Raw genomic sequence first — 15,610 nt, forward strand, 5'->3', positions numbered from 1 at the left:
TGGTATTGGTGTTTTGGATTTTAACGTTTCGGTTTTTTTTTTTTTTTTTTTTTTTTTTTTTTGAGACTGAGTATTGCCCAGGCTGGAGTGCAGTGGCATGATCTTGGCTCACTGCAGTTTCTGCTTCCTGGGTTCAACCAATTCTTGTGCCTCAGCCTCCCAAGTAGCCAGGATTACAGGGACCTGCCACCATGCCCAGCTAATTTTTGTATTTTTCATAGAGGCAGGATTTTACCATGTTAGGCAGGTTGGTGTTGAACTCCTGACCTCAAGTGATCCGCTTGCCTCAGCCTCCCGAAATGCTGGGATTACAGGGGTCAGCCACCACACATGGTTTGTAACTGTTCTAATAGGTATGTAGTGGTATTCATTGTTTTAATCTGCAGTTCACCAATAATATATGATTATAGCATCTTTTCACGTTTGCCACCTGTATAGCTTTGGTCAGGTATCTGTTAGGGGTTTTGCCCATTTTTTAATTAGATTGCTCATTTTCTTATTATTGAATTTTAAGGGTTCTTTGTATATTTTATATAACAGCCCTTTATCAGCTAGGTCTTTTGCAAATATTTTCTCCCAGTCTGTGGCTTATTTTCTCAATCCTTGATTCCCTCTCTTTACTTTTTTTTTTAAAAAAACAAATGGTAGCATAATATACACAGTTGTCCATTTTAATTTTTTTAAGACTAATCCATCTCACTCTTTGTTCTATATCAGTAAATAAAGATCTTACCCCCACCCTTGCCCAATGTGTCATTATCTTAATAGATCATTATTTAATTAGTTCCCTATTAGTGGACATTTAATAGCTTTTATTTTTCTATTATAAACAAAACTGCATATGCAGCATCCTTGTTTTTAGAGATGCAAGATATTTATAAGACAATTTCCAAGCCAAGCATGAGGGCTCACACCTGTAATCCCAGCATTTTGGGAGGCCGAGGTGGGTGGATCATTTGAGGTCAGGAGTTCCAGACCAGCCTGGCCAACATGGCGAAACCCACTTCTACTAAAAATACAAAAATAATTAGCCAGCATAGTGGCAGGCACCTGTAGTCCCAGCTACTCAGGAGGCTGAGGCAAGAGAAATCACTTGAACCTGGGAGATGAAGGTTGCAGTGAGCCGAGATTGCACCACTACACTCCATCCTGGGTGACAGAGCAAGACTATGTCTGAAAAAAAAAAAAAAGTATGTGCCTTGGTCATTTTAATAGATATTGTGACCTTCCAGATGTTTAACTAGTTAATCCTCCCACTAACAATGGATGAGAGGTGTGCCCAGTAAAGCATATAAACAATTGCTCAACAATTCTTTTGTACCAAAAAAGTTCTTTTTTAATTTCCAACTCACCCCACATTGTTGACAGAATTTCCACCTGTTAGCTAGGAGGCTGAGGAAGGAGGGTCAGTTGAGCCCAGGCATTTGAGACCAGCCTCAGCAACAGAGCAAGACCTCAAAGAAAAAAAAAACAAACCCTGTTTACCCTAATGTGATTTTAATGCATTGTATGCCTGTATCAAAATATTTATTCCATACATATATACACCTACTATGTGCCCACAAAAATTGAAAAATAAAAAAAAATTTCCAACTGTTATTTGAGTAACCAACATAACACACTTGAATCCATTTGCAATGCAGTTGTCACATTCATAGTGATTCTGCATAGGATCAAGCAAGCATTTTACTCCCTATGTGTTCTAACTGCAGTCATGCCTAAGCCTTTACATAATGAAATATATATTGTTTTTGTTATAAATTACATTATTTTTAGGACTTCTTCATATTAAGTTAGGAGATTTGTTGATTTTTTAAAAGTTTGTATATATAGGTAGTTTATATTTCCTAGGAGTTTCATTTTAGGGTAGTAAAGGTGGTATTATAAAAATATCTGTGTAGGCTGGCAGCAGTGGTGCACACCTGTAATTCCAGTGCTTTGGGTGGCTGAGGAAGGAGATCACTTGAGCTCAGGAGTTCCAGGCTGCAGTGAGCTGTGATCTTGCCACTGCACTAGGGCCTGGGTGGCAGTGAGACTCTGTCTCAAAAAACGCTGTGTAATATGAGGGCATTGGTTTTGAGGGGGCTTACTGAAAGCTTCATGGCATATATTAGAAAATGCAGAAAATGTGCTATCATGAGACTAGAGTTTGACCCCTAGAAGTATGGCCTTAGATAAAGTACTGAACCTTACCCCCTTTTATCCGTAAAATGGAAATGAGATACTATTAATAATACTCCAGGACTTCTGTAAAAAAGAAATACACAATAATAACATTTGAGATGGGTCATAGATATATGCATAAAATCCAGGACCATAAAGCTTCTAGATGAAATTTTAGAACATTATTTTTGCAAACATTAGGTAGGCAAAGATTTATTGAACAGGAGAAAGCATTAGCTATAAAATAAAAAGCTGATCATAGTTTCATAAAACCAATAAATTAATGAAAATGAAGAATATTCTGTCACTAAGAGAAACCTTTAAGAAAATTAACAGACAAGCCACAGGCTGGGGGAAATTTTTATAATAGATATATTAACAAGGGATTTGTATCCATGTTTTATAAACAGCTCCTACTAAGGCCTAGGATTCTGGCCTCTTTAGTACTGGACATCGGTTGCCCTATCCTTGAGAAGGACATCACGAAGGTCCTAGTGGGATCTTTGTGGCCTTTGGAAGTGGAGTGTCCTTCTCAGTGCATATCAGTAAGTCATGATGGCAGTATGACTTTTTTTTTGAGATGGAGTTTCACTCTTGTTGCCCAGGCTGGAGTGCAATGGTGCACTCTCAGCTCACCGCAAACTCTGCCTCCCGAGTTCAAGCAATTCTCCTGCCACAGCTTCCCAAGTAGCTGGGGATTACAGGCATGCGCCACCATGCCTGGCTAATTTTGTATTTTTAGTGGAGACAGGATTTCTCCATGTTGGTCAGACTGGTCTCAAACTCCCAACCTCAGGTGATCCGCCTGCCTTGGCCTCCCAAAGTGCTAGGATTACAGGCGTAAGCCACCATGCCCAGCATCAGTATGACTTATTACTGGTAATAACTTTGATCATGCAGTTAAGGTGACATTTGCCTAGTTTCTCCACTGTAATGTTACTAGTTTTTCTTTTGTACTTAGTGTCTTGTGGGGAGATACTTTGAGAGTATGCATATATTCTGGTTTTGAGCATAATTTTGGCCACTAATTTTCGCATCCTTTTGTGAATCTTGCCAACAGCACTTATGTATTAGTTTCATATGGCTGCTATAAAAAATTATCACAAACTTGGGGGCTTAGAACAACAGGCTGTCCAACCAGGTTAAAGGTTGAAAAGAAACTTTCTAAACTTTTTTTAGACTGAGTCTTGCTCTGTTGCCAGGGTGGAGTGCAATGGCATGATCTAGCCCACTAAAACGTCAGCCTCCCAGGTTCAAGCAATTCTCCTGCCTCAGCCTCCCAAGTAGCTGGGATTATAGGTGCCTGCCACCATGCCCAGCTAATTTTTGTATTTTTAGTAGAGACAGGGTTTCACCATGTTGGCCAGGCTGGTCTCGAACTCCCAACCTCGTGATCCGCCCATCTCAGCCTCCCAAAGTACTGGGATTACAGGAGTGAGCCACTGTGCCCGGCTGAAAAGAAACTTTATAATGAGTAGATCAAGCTTGTCTTAATCCATTTTTTGTTTTGAATACCTGAAACTGGGTAGTTTATTTTAAAAGAGGAGTTTATTTATTTTTGAGACAGGGTCTTGTACTGTTGCCCAGGCTGGAGTTCAGTGGTTCAAACATGACTCACTGCAGCCTTGACCTCCTGGACTCAAGTGATCCTTCCACTTCAGCCTCCCAAAGTAGCTGGGACCACAGGCACACATCACCATGCCTGGCTAATGCTTTCATTTTTGTAGAGATAGGATCTTGTCATTTTGCCCAGGCTGTTCTCAAAACTCCTGGCTCCAGCAATTCCTCTGCCTCAGCCCCACAAAGTGCTCGTATTGCAGGTGTGAGTCACCACACCTGGCCTTAGGGATTTACTTCTTACAGTTTTAGATGCTAAGAAGTCCAAGGTAGAGGAACCACATCTGGTGAGGGTCTTCTTGCTGGTGAAGACTCTCTGGAATCCTGAGGCAGTGTATCATATGGTGAGGTATCATATGATTATGCTAGTTCGGGTCTCTCTTTCCTTCTGCTTATAAAGCCACCAACCCCATTCCTATGATAGACCACTAATCCATTAACTTATTAATCCATGAATGAATTAATCGATTCATGAGGGCAGAACCTTCATGACCTAATCACCTCTTAAAGGCCACATTGGAGATTAAGTTTCAACATGATTTTGGGAGGGACAAATATTCAAACCATAGCGTTCAATCCCTGGTCTCCCCAAACTCACTTCCTTCTCACATACAACCCTGTAACTCCAAAGTCTTAACAACCAGCATTAACTCAAAAGTCCAAAGTCCAGAGTCACATCTATGAGCCTATAAAATCAAAACAAGTTATCTACTTCCAAGATACATTAGAGGTACAGGCAAAAGACAGATATTCCCATTCTAAAAGGGTGAAATAAGGAAGTCTGAAACCCAGGAGGGCAGATATTAATTTTTTTTGAGGTGGAGTCTCACTCTATTGCCCAGGCTGGAGGGCAGTGGTGCTATGTCAGCTCACTGCAACCTCCACCTCCAGGGTTCAAGCTATTCTGCTGCTGCTGCCTCAGCCTCTGGAGTAGCTGGGACTACAGGCATGTGCCAGCAGCACCCAGCTAATTTTTGTATTTTTAGTAGAGATAGGGTTTCACCATGTTGGCCAGGCTGGTCTTGAACTCCTGACTTCAAGTGATCCTCCCACCTCAGCCTCCCAAAGTGCTGGGATTACTGTGATGAGCCACTATGCCCAGCCAAATCTTATAGCTGGAGAATAATACCTTTTGCCTCCATGTGCTTCCTCCTGGACACACTAGGGCAGGGATTGGGCCTCCAAAGCCTCAGGCAGCCCCACCCCTATGGCATTGCTCGGTGCCTCCCACATGGTTACTCTTACAGGATGGAGTCTGGTGCCTGCAGCTTTCCGCAGCAGGTGCTGCATACTGCTGTGATTCTACAGCTCTTGGTAGTGGTTCTGTTCCCAAGGCTCCAGTATGCATGGCCCTAGTGAGGACTCTCAGTAGTGGCCTTGCTTCCACAGCTCCATTATGCATTGCCCTAGTCGGGACTTTCTGCGGCAGCTCCAGCCCCACATCTCTGCTCAGTGTTGCTCTACTGGGGAGTGGGTAGGGGGATAGAGGGGTTCTCTATGGTGACTGCCCCCCTGCAACAAGTCTCTGCCCGGGCAGCCATCCTTTGAAATTTCAGTGGAGGCTGGAAAATGTCCAGAGATTTTTTTTTTCCTGCAAGCCTGCAGAATTAGCAGCAGGTGGACACCACCAAAATTTACTATTTGTACTCTGGAGCTTCAAATACTTGTTCAACATTGCTTAGAAGCAGCATGAGGGAACAGGCCTCGTCTTTCTTCTCTGAGCCTCTCTTTTCTGACTCCAAACTCACCTTAGCAAAATAGATCTTGCAGTTAACAGGACCCACTCTCCTTAGGAAGCAGTTTCCCTAAGAATGCTAAGCACTTCTCAGGTGCCACCATGTCTTGGTCTTTGTCTTTCATCACAAGATGTGCTTCCTGGCTGATAGCTTTTATGTCTACATTGCTACAAATATCACCTGCCATAAAGGCTTCACCAATATGATGTGTTTCAAGATTTAAGACCTTTTAAACGGTTTTCATAATCCTTGTATAATTTTCTTCTTCTTCTTCTTTTTTTTTTTTTGAGACAGTTTTGCCCTGTCATCCAGGCTGGAGTGCAGTGGTGTGATCTTGGCTCCCTGTAACCCCTGCCTCCTGGGTTCAAGCGAATTCTTGTGCTTCAGCCTCCCAAATAGCTGGGATTACAGGTGAGAGCCACTGTGCTCAGCTAATTTTTGTATTTTCAGTAGAGACAGAGTTACATGTCGGCTAGGCTGGTCTCAAACTCCTGGCCTCAAGCAGTCGCCCCACCTCAGCCTCCCAAAGTGCTGGGATTATAGGTGTGAGCCACTGTACCCGGCCCATTTCATTTTTTATCACAGTTCTAATAGAGTAGTCTTCCAAGTTTTTTCTTTCTGTGGTTTATACCCAAGGTACAGTACAATAAGATATTTTGAGAGAGTGAGATAAACCACATTCACATAACTTTTATTATAGTATATTGTTATAATTGTTCTACTATATTATTACTGTTTTTAATCTCTACTGTGCTTAATTTATAAATTAAACTTTACTATAGGTATGTACGTATAGGGAAAAACATACTACATATAAAGTTTGGTATTACCTGTGGTTTCAGGCATCCACCAGAGGTCTTGGAATGTATTCCCCATGGATAAGGGAGGACTACTATAGTCTTTATCAGTGGTTCTCAAACGTGAGTGAATATCAGAACCACCTGGCTGGCTTGTTATAGTGATTACTGGGCCCTACACACAGTTTTTGATTCAGTAGGCAAGGACCAATAATTTAATTTTTAGGTTTCTAGGGGGTTCTGCTGCTGGTGGTACAGAGTCTACACATGAGACCTACTGGTCTACAAAAGGAAATTAGAGACAACACTCTCATTCATTTTAACTATATTTATTGTGCACTTAGAATGCCAGATACTCTTCTAGTATTGAGGATACAGTGGTGAAAAACACAAAGTCCCTGCTTTCAAAATTCCCACATCCAGATACTAAGACATATTAAAATTTACAGTAATTGAAACAGTGTAGTTTGGTACAATAATACATATAGCAATGATACAAATTAGGAGGAAAAAAAACCCTGGCTTATATAACAAGTGAGTATACATTAAAGACAGTATTGCAGAATGGCTTGAAGATTAATTTGAGTAATTTAGAGAGAGCCTATTTCAGGTCTCCCTAGCTTACCCACATACATCACTTTTGAGTGTTCTTTATAGGTACTGAAAACTTAAAAAAGATAAATGTGGCACCAAATTTGTAAGATACTTTGAAATTCCTAATTTCAGATGGATGTGGCTGGTAAGGATCTTAACAAGCCCCCAGTTTGGGCTGACTTTTACTAATGAGGAAAATTGTTAGGATTAAACAGGGTCTTGAGGAATCACCTGGAAAGGCTTAGACTTTACAGTACTTCCCTCCCTTCCCTCTCCCAATACCAGGGGAAATCTCTACGTAGATGCCCTTTTAAGTAAATGAGAAACACATAGTTTTAGGACAATTGATTATTTGAGAAAAAAATATACACTCAAATAAATTCCAGATAGAACAAAACTTAAAATGAATAAAAAAAAAAAAAGAATGTGGGTAGAGAATATGGGTAATTTTTTTTTTTTTTTTAATTTAGAGACAGTTCTTGCTCTGTTGCCCAGGCTGGAGTGCAGTGGTGCGATCATAGCTCACTGCAGCTTTGAACTCCTGGGCCCAAGCCATCCTGCTTAGCTTCCTGAGCGGCTGGGACTACAGGTGCATGCCTCTACATCAGGCTGTTTTTTTTTTTTTTTTTTGCAGAGATGAGGTTATCGCTTTGTTGCCCAGGCTGATTTTAAGCTCCTGGCTACAAGCAATTCTCCTATCTTGGCTTCCCAAAGTGCTGGGATTACAAGCATGAGGCACTGTGCCTGGCCTGGGTGATTCTTTATCTGATATAGAGGTTGGGAAACTGATAAATTACATAACTTAGAAATTAGTGAGAAAAATATGACCATACTAATGGAAAAAATTAATTTAAAAAAATTTTAAAATATATAAAATAGTGTAAATATATGAAAAACAGTTGAGACACCCTGGTAGATAAAGAAAATGCCAATTAAATTTATGAAACACCATCTTCAATACATCATACTGACAAAAATTAAAAGCATGGTGCCAACACAAGGCTGGTGCACCATTAATCATGGATGAGGTGAAGTGAACTTGTATAGAGATGGTAAATGAATAAAATGATAAAAACCACTCTAGAAAGCAATTTCAAAGTAAACATCAGTAGCTGTAAAAATAGTCAAATATTTTGATCCAAGAATTCTCTTTCCAGCAATTCATTCTAAGGAAATCATCAGAAACATCAGAGAAATACACTAAGAGATGTCAATATAAGCAAGTTTTGAGGTAGGAGAATAGGGTCTGGAGGCAGGGAACCTAAAGCCGATTCATGCTGATTTCCTAGAACTGAATCAAAATAAAGACAAAGACACAAATAGAGTTAAAGTGTGGGTCCAGGGGACCAACATAAAGTGCAAGAACCACATTGGCGCTGAGTTCTGGTTTCCACAGGTTTTTATTAGGTGCACACACTTATTAATTGAGGGATGGACAGCAGGGGGGTTATAGGAGGAGGTCTTGAAACTATTGTGGGCAAGATAGCCAGGGGGTAAAGCATACATCATTAGAATACAATCAAACAGGTGGTTCTTCTAAGAGAAGCTAATCTAGTACGCCAAGTTTTACCACTTATCATTATTGATTTGCAGCTGCACCAGAACACAGCAGGTAGTGCACCACCAGGTCTGACCACACACAATGCATCAAGGGCTTTTATCTCCTGAGCACTGTGGACATAGGGCAACCAAGATTACCCCATATTCTGAGAACACAGGCAGAGCAGAAGGTGTTCCGCTATCTCCGCCCACAAGGCCTTCCTGCCTTGGCAGCTCCCATCTGCAAAGACCCTTCTGGATCTTGTGAGCAGAGGTTGCTGACCTTTCCCGGGTGCTTACACAAGCCCTCTTTACGAGACCCCTGTGCAGACCCCATGTTGGAAAGGCATTCTTGGGACCAAGGCAGTGTTTTCCTGCCTTGCAACCACACGGTGGATGTGCCACAGTTAATGGGGTGCCCTCAGATGGTCTAACTTTAGGCTTCCCATTACCGCTTTTGCTCGTGCTTTTACAAGCTACAAGCTGTTCTCTTTTGTTCTGTGATTTTCATTTACTATTATTTATTTCAGGGTATAAACTTCAGTGTACTGCAAACTTTACAAGCTAATAAGAAAATCAAACTTATATTTGTTTAATTAGTAATAGTAGAGACAGCATATGTCTGCCCCTGGCAATCTGGGCCCACAATTGTGGAAGACAGTGTGGCGATTCCTCAAGGATCTAGAAATAGAAATACCATTTGACCTAGCAATCCCATTACTGGGTATATACCCAAAGGATTATAAATTATTCTGTTATAAAGACACGTGCACATGTATGTTTAGTGCGGCACTGTTCACAATAGCAAAGACATGAAACCAACCCAAATGCCCATCAGTGATAGACTGGATAATGAAAATATGGCACATATACACCATAGAATACTATGCAGCCATAAAAAAGGATGAGTTCATGTCCTTTACAGGGACATAGATGAAGCTGGAAACCATCATTCTCAGTAAACTGACACAAGAACAGAAAACCAGACACCGCATATTCTCACTCATAAGTGGGAGTTGAACAATGAGAACACACAGACACAGGGAGGGGAACATCACACACTGGGGTCTAGGGGGTGGGGGGCTAGGGGAGGAATAGCAGAGGGTGGGGGGATTGGGGAGGGATAGCATTAAGAGAAATACCTAATATAGATGACAGGGCAATGAATGCAACAAACCACCACCATGGCACGTGTATACCTATGTAACAAACCTGCACAATCTGTGCATGTATCCCAGAACTTAAAGTATAATAAATATTTCATCATCTTTCAAAATAAATAAATAGAAACTTGAAAAAAAAAGAATACATTTCTTTAGTGTTGTAAAATATTATGTAAGGATGACTCTTGGACTCCTTAAGATTGGTTACTTAAATAGAATAAGGTCCGTTGAAATATTAAGTCAGAAATGAATAAAATATCTTCACTTCCTATTAAAAAATGCTAGAAGTTGAGGCCTTCATCAGGGACAGAAGGAAAGCTCACAGTAGGCCATCGTTTCTGGAGGGAAAACATACAAAGCAGCACTCGTACCACCTAAAGTCAGAGATGGCTGACACTCTAAGACTGAGCCCCAATGGGGGACTCCCCAGAGGATCCAACTCCAGATTTTGACCTCTCCAAAGGGACGCCCTTTGCAGAGATTCTGAGGTCTCGTACTAAGCCATCCTTAGAATTTTCTCTTGCAGTTGCAATACTGTTTGGCCCCGATGTTGTTTGGAATCTGGAGTTTGCTGTTAAATGGGAAAGTGGGATGGAGTTGCATGTATCCGAGCTTTTATGCTGCTGTTTAAGCAGGGTTGGACCTGGCTGTATGTGATTTTCTCCTTTGGTGCTGTTTGGCCCTAGTGTTCTTTGGAACCTGGGGGAGGTTTGGCCTTTAAAAATCAAAGCACCATGAAAACCGATTTACCCAAAATTTTGGCTCACAGCCTCCATTGGATTACCTATTGGGGCAAACAAAGTGTAACCATGTAAAACTGGTGAGTTTGTATTGCTATCTCATGGCTTGAGTTATAAGGTAAAAGCTATTGGATCTTTGTTTCTGTGTATACATGTGTACATGTGTTTATATGTATGAACACTTATATTATGTCTGCCAAACTGGCTTATAAGTAAAGAGTACTCATAAACTAAGTAAATAAGTCTAAGCAATTTTCAAGTTCATATGACTTAAGTATAACTTTACTAAACAAGCAGGCTTTAAAATTATTGGTAAAATAAAAATAGAAATGCCTTTAGAATTGTCAGCATATATTTTTTCTAGGTTTTACATTTGCCTCTGCTAGATATTTTGAGGTGTGTTTGGCATAGAAGGTTATACAACTATAAACCTAGCCAAAACAAAATGTTCTTTCTGCAGATTTTTTTATTGGAACAACTATGTTACTGGTTTAGTGAAAACAGCTGAATCTTCTGAGTTATTGGTAAAAAAATGCCTATGTAGTTAACTTTAAGGTTCTTATTTTGGTGAACACCTGATATTCACATATTACGAAATGGTTAACAAGGAAATGACTCACTTTAAATGATGGTCTAATATCTCAGTTTTCGGAAGTAATCTAAATGGTTAAAAATGAAATAATTGAGTACATGTAAATGGGATAAATATTTTAGATAAACTTTGTGTAATTTAAAATGTCAAAATTATTTTTGATGCTCATTGAATATCTGGGTCATTTCCAATTAAGAAAGTAACAAAAGGATCAGATGCCACTCCCTTTGCAATGCCCTGCCTTTTCTGCGCCGCAGATGAAAAATGAAAGTATCTTTAATTGGTCCCCTCCTGCAACCAATCAGACTGGTTGTGGGCCAAGTCTTGATTTGCATAGGAGCATAACTTTGTAACTTTACTTCAGCTTCTGACTGGTCCCTTTAAGCAATCATTCTGCAATCAGACTGTTCGTGGGCCATTACTTCATTTACATATAGGGTGTAGATCAAGTAACCAATGGGAAACCTCTACAGAGTATTTAAACAATTGGTTACTTGATGTACACCCTATGTAAATGAAAGGGTTGTGTTATGGGGAAATGTTTCTAAAAATTGTGGAATCATTCTTATCTATAAAATGCTCTTATCAGATAGTTCAGGATTTCTTGCTTTTTAGAGTTTCACTAAAATTTAAGGTCACTAAGGAAAAGAATTTTAGTTAACACATAATTATGTACACAAAAAATGTGCCAAAAGTTTGTGTTATTAGAGAAAAATTTTGTCTAATTCAGAAGTTACCTAAAGTTAGTTCAAATTACAGATTTGAAAAGGTCATTTATGAAACAATGTAGAAAGGAACCAGTAAGTAGGGGAGAACAATGTGGAAAAAGTTATGTATATGAAGATGTATTTTTTGGTAAGGAGGTTTATAAAGAAAACTTAGTAATTTTGTATGAGAAAGAATCTTGTATGGCAAAGTTTTTTTGGCCAAAAGTAAAATGACTGGTTATTTAAAGAAAAAGAAAATCTGGGACTGAACAGAAAGCACAGGCATGTCATGGATAATCTGTGTAAGTCATATGTAATTTTTCCTGTTTTTTTCCTTCGTGTCTGTCTTCATGCACATATACAGAAAATAGGAAGCTGAAAAAGTTTAGGTGTAAAATATTCTTAAAACCTGATAGATAATTGGAAAAATTTGGCTAATTACATAGCTAAAACTTAGTCTTGATTGAAGTAAAATAAGAAATTTGTAAATAAATGCATTGGCAGTTTAGCAATTCTTTTTTAATAGAGCTATACATGAAGCTAGAGTTTGTGTGGGGCCAAATTTCACATACATTGTTACATTGCTTCACGCTATGTTTACTGTTTTGCATGGATAGTGCCGGCACTGGAGTAATTACTCGTTGTGAATTTGATTGCATAGGATGTATGGTGATATTGGTGGACATAGGATACTGAATTGTGTATCAGGAAGAAAATATTAATCATGAGTTTTTTAAGTCCCTGGGTGATGCTATAGCCTCCTGGTTGGACTGAGTAGGAAAAATTTAGGGTTGGTTTCTATTTGTTTTTGCTTCTGATTTCATTTGTTTGCTATTTGTTCTGTGGATTTTGCTTGTGTTTGCATTTATATAAAACTATTGATGTTTTAGTTTCTAATGGGAAGTTTTTTTTTTTTTTTTTTTTTTTTTTGAGACGGAGTTTCGCTCTTGTTACCCAGGCTGGAGTGCAATGGCGCGATCTCGGCTCGCCGCAACCTCCGCGTCCTGGGTTCAGGCAATTCTCCTGCCTCAGCCTCCTGAGTAGCTGGGATTACAGGCACGTGCCACCGTGCCCAGCTAATTTTTTGTATTTTTAGTACAGACGGGGTTTCACCACGTTGACCAGGATGGTCTCGATCTCTCGACCTCGTGATCCACCCGCCTCGGCCTCCCAAAGTGCTGGGATTACAGGCTTGAGCTACCGCGCCCGGCCCACTAATGGGAAGTTTTTATTTGGTTCTATGATTTGTTCTATTTATCTAACGTTCCTAAGCTACTTTGGTCTAGCCTCCAAAAATTGACAAGAGGACACAAGCCATTTAAAATTTGGTTGGTTTTGTTTACCTCTAATGATCTAGAGAACTACAAGAGCTTTAAGGTTTCTGGCAAAATATATATATATATAATAATAATAAATGATAAGTTCTGAACAGAAAGAGTACATTATATATTCTGTTATTTGGAAAAAGCTTGTTTTCAGGATGACTCAATTGAATCAATACTTTGGGTTGATTTCAGATACATGATTTCAGATATTTTCCTTTGATGAAGAAAAACTGCAATGGGTACAGTTTTAATTTTAATGTTCAATAAAGACTGGCTTTAGTAGTAAGGAAATTATATTGATTAGAATTTCTCTCAAGCTAATTTGATTGAGTTTACTACTCTTTAAATTAAAGTGACATTCACTTGGATTAAGTAGTAATTTTAAAAAAGGTCAGACTTTGTAGTGATTTTTTTTTTTTTTAGACAGAGTCTTGCTGTGTTGCCAGGTGCCAGCCTGGAGTGCAGTGGCACAATCTTGGTTCACTGCAAATTCTGCATCCCGGGTTCAAGCAATTCTCCTGCCTCAGCCTCCTGAGTAGCTGGGACTACAGGCGTGCACCACCATGCCCAGCTAATTTTTTTTTTTTCAGTAGAGATGAGGTTTCACCATGTTGGCCAGGATGGTCTCAATCTCTTGACCTTGTGATCTGTCCACTTCGGCCTCCCAAAGTGCTGGGATTACAGGTGTGAGCCACCACACTCAGCCTGTAGTGATTTTTGATCTCAAGCTGTCCATCACTGATGGGACTTCATGTGTGTACTTGAAAACAAAATATGTGCAGGTGTTACAATAGTCTGAAAATTTTGGTGGTGAAAGTTACCTAATCAGTTGTCAGTGTATCTAGAAAACAATCTTGGAAATGTGTGATGGTGTGCTTTTTAAAGAGACTCTGCAAATAAACTGTGTGCTTGTTTTTACTTTGTCTTTGTTTTATTGTACAGTATTTAAGTGTAAAGAGATTATTTCTCATATTGAGTTTCCAAAACTGATACTTACCATTTTTTAATGATGAAGAGAAAAGTTAGTTGTCTTACTTTGATAAGTTTGTCACAGGACTTACCTTTTTGATGCTTTTGGTCACAGTTCTGTCACTAGAATACTATTAATAGCAAGTAGACATATGCAATGAGTAACCTAACTACTTTAATACAGCAGGCAGTAATTCCTAAACACCAAATCACAGCGTTTTAATTTGTAACATGTTAGAGAAAACGACGAGAACTTGTATAGTATAAGTATCCTGTTAACCAATGTTTGTGCACCAACCCCTGCTAAATTTTGAGCATTGACACCAGTCAAAGCCTCATTTTCAAACCTGGGAGAAGGTGACACTCAAAATGCTTTTGTGAGTCACAAGTCTAAAAATTAAACTATTCAATCCCCCTAGGCCCAGGGACTGCGCCAGAAGAGGTAGGCATATGAGAATGTAAGGGCTAATTTTGAGAGATAAGATTAGTTCAGGGATTTTCTATAAATTAAACATTAATATAAAAAGAACACTGATGCAAGACCAGTATCTGGGCTCATGTGTTACAATAGCAGGGTTTTCTTGGAGCATTGTTCTGCTATTTAAAAGAAAATTGTAAAATGTTATAAAAAATTTATGGAAATCTTACCTTATGGTCAAAGTGATCCAACTTAGATAGATTTGTTTGTAAGGTTTTATTAAAATTAGCATTCACATTCATAATACACCATACAAAGGTAAGCTCTGGTTTTCTCTCTTGAACAAAATGTTTGTGTAGTATTAAGAGATAAAATATTTTGTTTACCTTTTGAGTAAACTGCCGGGATAAAATGGAGGGGAAGAGACAGATTTAGTTGGCCTCATGCTGTCTTAAGTATTAGGTTAACTGAGTTTTCTATCAAAGAGTAAATGTTTTTGCATTATAATTTTGGCTACCTAAATGACAATTTTATATTAACTTATGATCCTATTTTGTAGTATCGAGTGTATGAAACCTTTGAAATCTGACAGACTTTCCAATGACAAAATTTCAAGTTCTAAATTCAGTCTTTTTGACCTTAAACTAACTTTTTGGATTTTAGGCACCCTGAAGTCCAAGTGACATATTAGGCTTATTTGTAATGTTAGAATTATACAGGAAAGATTGTCAAGTCTGAGGTGGTGTTTAGCTTCCTTTGAGTTATATTGATATAGATTTGTTGTTAATATGTGTTCGAAGATTGATGAGATTTCTAAAATTCTGGTATGTCTTAATACCTGTTGTAATTATGATTATGTTAAATTGTTACATGCCACAGAAATAACCGAACTTCTGTCAACTGTGTCTTTATATGGATGTCTTAAGACTTTTATCATTCATAATGGACAAAAATTATGAATGTTTTGCTTTGATCCTTCTCAAAAAAAAAAAGTGTCTTGTAATCAGTCAGTTAAAGGCTTACTTCTTTGGAGGAGTTCCTGAAAAGAACTCATGAATGCAGGTTTCTGGTAACTTTGGAGTGTGCCATTGCATTAGACAGAAAACTTCGAAAGCACTAACTGAAAGGCTGATGTGTTCATAAAGATGAATATGAAGTAGAGCAGGAGTTGACTACTTAGACTGAAATGAACTAATGGAAGACAAATAATTTGTATGGCTTTTTTTGTTTGAAATAGTGCTAATTTTTTT

This window comes from Aotus nancymaae, unplaced genomic scaffold, assembly GCF_030222135.1.
Source record: "Aotus nancymaae isolate 86718 unplaced genomic scaffold, 86718_ANA_hifiasm-v0.15.2.pri h1tg000067l, whole genome shotgun sequence".
Lineage (NCBI taxonomy): Eukaryota > Metazoa > Chordata > Mammalia > Primates > Aotidae > Aotus > Aotus nancymaae.